Here is a 5,042-nt window from a genome sequence, read left to right on the forward strand (position 1 = left end):
TACATGGATCAACAGTAATAAAATACGCTATCCTACCTATCGGCCAGTTATCAGAAGAAGCTGCCGAAGCCCGTAATAAGCATTTTCGCTCATACCGCCATGATTTTGCAAGAAAATTTTCAAGGACTCAGTGCAATCAAGATGTTTTGAATAGGGTTCTGCTCACATCCGATCCACTCCTGAGTTCTAATCACCAAAGGAAACGCAGCAAAAGCCAACTCTTTTTAACTGAAACCATAGAGCTTTTTGAGCCAGAAGAACCAGATAATGAAGAAATAGAAGAAACGATAAGACTGGACCACAGTGATGAATCAGACTGACTAAAATATCATACTTTTAATTTAACTGTTTTGTTATTTAAGTTTTTAAAAATTTTAGTACATAAAATACTTATAAAAAAAAAAATTTTTTTAGTAACTCACAATTTTTTTTTTTTAAACCCAAAACAACACTTTTTTGAAAAATTTTGTACTTAATTAAGTTAAGATATATAAGTAGATTTTGTGTAAAAAAAATTGTTGAAATCGGAAAAGCCGTTTAGGAGAAATCTATACACTAGCACATTCTGGTCACTCAAACTAAGCCAAATACCAGACTTTTTATTTCCCTGTTATGATATTTTTGTGTTTTTTACATTATTTTTTCGATAAATATACTTTTTTATGTTTAAGTATGTGTTTTTATTAGTTTCCAACTAAAAAAAAGTCTTAAATAATTTTGACCGGTTTTTGAGGTCAAATGCTCCTTAGTGCGACGGTGAGCTGCCATCTGTCAAAAATAATTTTACTTCATTGTATTTTTATTTTGCAATAGGATTAGGGTATAGCAAAAGTGCAAGACCATTGTAAAATTTCAATCCATATATTTTGTTGTTGTTGTGTTGTAAGATTTTACACTTTTGCAATGATACTAGACCAGTTGCATCGGATCATATGGATTCGAGATTCAAAAATCTGAACCTCGATTTTTATCAAGATTCACAGATAGGTAGGTACAAGCACTTCAAACACACTTCTCTGTTTAACATTTGCTGAACATTTGTTATTGTTTTACAATTACAGAACTAGATTTCATCTACTATTTAATAGGAAAACTCTGGGAGTTTTACACAAATATAATTAGAAAACGACATAAGTTAAATATTTTTTAAGTTTTCCTGACCACAAAATTAAAAACCGGGAGACGGACAGAATCCCGAAATCCAAAATCCAGAAAGACCAAAATCCAGAAAACCCTCAATCCCGAAAACCCAAAATCCCGAAAACCCAGAATCCCGAAAAACCAAAATCCCGAAAACCCAAAATCCCGAAAACCTAGAATCCCGAAAACCCAAAATCCCGAAAACCCAGAATCCCGAAAAACCAAAATCCCGAAAACCCAAAATCCAGAAAGGCCAAAATCCCGAAACTAAAACAGAAAAATTAAAAAACTTGTGTTTCACTGAAATTTTAACTGAAACATAAAATGAAAACCAATTATAAAGCATTTTAACCATACAATTATTATAAGTTAAATATTAACACTCATAATTCTTTTGATTTTAGTTCAACGATTTTTCCAACTTTACTCAATCATAACAAAACACTGCTGAGAGAACAATAAGAATATGAAATCATGTAAAAAAGAGATACATACTAACGGAATCATACACTTATATTGTTTTTTACGTATTAACAACTCAATTTCACATTTAGGATTGTTTTCGAAACCGAAATCCCGAAAAATTATATAAAATGAAAAATTTGCGCAAATTTTTCATTTTATATAATTTTTCGGGATTTCGGGATCCCATTCGGCATTCGGGATCCCATTCGGGATTTTGGGTTTTCGGGATTCTGGGTTTTCGGGATTCTGGGTTTTCGGGATTTTGGGTTTTCGGGATTTTGGGTTTTCGGGATTTTGGGTTTTCGGGATTCTGGGTTTTCGGGATTTTGGGTTTTCGGGATTTTGGGTTTTCGGGATTTTGGGTTTTCGGGATTTCGGTTTTCGGGATTTTGTCCCCAATCCTTAAAAACCATAATGCAGAAAGCTTATTTCTTGATGTCAAAAACAATTTTTGTAGTTTTTTTTTTTCAAATATAAATGGCGCAAGAAAAACAATAATTGTGTAAATAAATTTCCCACTTTTTGCCAAAAGTGGCCGTTGTAGTTAAGTTAAAGTTATTTATACAAATTTTGACCCTTATTGCCAAAATTAAAACAAGTCTTCCACATTTCACATACGAATTTCAACTTCGATCTTTCGACTCTGCATATAAACGGGCCACCTATAAAAACTTCAATTTCATGAACGACGACTGACCCCAAATCTACGAAAATATCCCAATAGGGGGGTTCACATTGACTAACTTACCGGACAGACCAGCCGCCATTTGGTCTGATCTGATGCTGTTTTGATAATGTGAACACCCTTCCGACGGCCTGTCCGGTTTGCCGGATGGTTTTCAAAAAATTTTGATTTTTTGTTGGTCGGACGGACATGTTAGTCAATTAAACGACATGTCTGTCCGGCAGACAGTGATAATCCATTCTCTCTTATTTGAGAGCAGAATAGGGTGAAGATATAATAAAAATAAGCTGAAAAATGGGTTTTGATGAAAATTGTCTGATGAGTGTGAACGAAAAATATAATTCGGCCATCAGGCCAAATGACAACCGGTCTGTCCGGTAAGTTGGTCAATGTGAACCCCCCTAATATGTCAAAAACTTATCCGAAAGCAAAACCAAAATAAAAAATCAAACTTTGAACAAATGCAGAAGGATGTACAAATTGAAAATTAGGAAAAACCATTTTTAGCAATTTAATTTATTTTGTTTTATTTCTAACGTTTCAAAAAATAAATTAATTATGCGTAAAAACTACTCAAAAATAATCTTGAACAAAATGTGTGTTTTATTGTTGTTGTTTTATTATCTGACAGCTAGACAGCTGCGGATGGGCAACTGCGGATACGTTTTTTTGGAAAATCGAATTTGGCTGCAGATAGCGATGCCAAAAAAACACGCCTAATGTAAATTTTTTCCAAATGAGAATTAAAATAATATTGTTAGTGCGCTCTCGCTTTAACTCTCGCTTTAACTCTTGCAAAACGACATCAAATATACATTTCTGGCATCTCTTTGTCTTCGTTATTGAAGGGCCCGACCCATAGAATCCGTTGCGTCCGTTGCGTCGAAGTTTTTGACTGACAGCTCGATAAAATACACACGTTCTTATGGGAAGCGACCCATAAGCGACGGATCGGACGGAGACGGACGGATTCGAAGGAAGAAGTAGCCCAACTTTCTACTTTTTCATCCGTCGTATCCTTTGACATTGGTTGTCAACAACAGATCTGTTCGATTTTCTGTTTCTGAGCGCACACCAGGGAATTTCAGAACTAAGAACTGTGTTCGTTTCTTCTCCGATTTTATGAATTGTGAACTTTAATTGTATATTTGTGAAGAAAATGTAATAAAAGTAACATTTAATGATATATCTAATAAATTATACCAATTAAATACTCAAATTCTGTTGTAGAGTTCAATTTTACTAAGCCAAAGTCATACCTACAACTCATAATTTGTTATAAAAAATTGTTTTCAACTGAAGAGCAAGTATCTACAGGAAATCCAGTCGTGCATTTTATTTTATAAAAAAAAAAAGAACAACAATAATATTTAAAAATTTCTTGAATCAGAACTTCCTTAGTGCACATTCAGCGATTAAATATCGAACACACCTTGGAATTTGAAGTGAGCTGTCAAAAAGCAATCCGTCATATGACGTATTCTATGGGTCACCCCTTTCTGTCTCATCCGTCAACTTCAACGGATTGATTGACGGAACGGACGCAACGGATTCTATGGGTCGGGTCCTTTAGTTTTATATTAGTATTAAGGCCCCAGCCCATAGAATCCGTTGCGTCCGTTCCGTCAATCCATCCGTTGAAGTTGAAGTTTGGGACAGAAGGGGGTGACCCATAGAATACGTCATACGACGGATTGCTTTTTGACAGCTCACTTCAAATTCCGAGGTGTGTTCGATATTTTATCGCTGAATATGCACTAAGGAAGTTCTGATGCAAGAAATTTTTAACTATTATTGTTGTTCTTTTTTTTAATAAAATAAAATGCGCGACTAGATTTCATGTAGGTACTTGCTCTTCAGTTAAAAACAATTTTTAATAACAGATTATCATTTGTAGATATGACTTTGGCATAGTAAAATTGAACTCTACAACAGAATTTTAGTATTTAATTGATATAATTTATTAGATATATCATTAAATGTTACTTTTATAACAATTAATTCACTAATGAATACTGAAAGTTCACAACTCATAAAATCGGAGAAGAAAAGAGCGCAGTTCATTTAGTTCTGAAATTCCCCGGTGTGCACTCTAAAACAGAAAATTGAACAGATCTATTGTTGACAACCAATGTCAAACCATACGACGGATGAAAAAGTAGAAAGTTGGGCAACTTCTTCCGTCGAAACCGTCCGTCTCCGTCCGATCCGTCGCTTATGGGTCGCTTCCCATAAGAACGTGAGTATTTTATCGAGCTGTCAGTCAAAAACTTCGACGGAACGGACGCAACGGATTCTATGGGTTGGGCCCTTTAGTCTTTTGTATGTACGTATATATATTGTTAAATGACCCTCCGTCAATCCAAACGAATAATATACTCCCATGAGCAAGAGTAGTCAAACCATATGTAAAAGACAGCCACGACCACGAGGCATTTCAAAATTCAAATAAATTGTCAAAGCAGGCAAAACATTATAGCCGCAGTAGTACTTAAGATATAGATAAGAACACACTTTGTAATAGAATTTTAAGTCTCAATAAAGAATTCAATGCAATTCAAAATTATGTTATCTTTCTCACGATGGAGATCTTAAAGAAAGACAAACAATTGGTTTAATAAATTAACCATTTGTAAAAAAAGAGGGAGAGAGAAGCACTTGCAAGCTGCACAAAGCTTGTAGTTTAACTGTTCTTGTTGAACGTGTAACAAGCAGATAGAGATTGCAATCCCGGGATCCCGAAAATCACAGA

This window comes from Episyrphus balteatus, chromosome 1 (assembly GCF_945859705.1).
Source record: "Episyrphus balteatus chromosome 1, idEpiBalt1.1, whole genome shotgun sequence".
NCBI lineage: Eukaryota > Metazoa > Arthropoda > Insecta > Diptera > Syrphidae > Episyrphus > Episyrphus balteatus.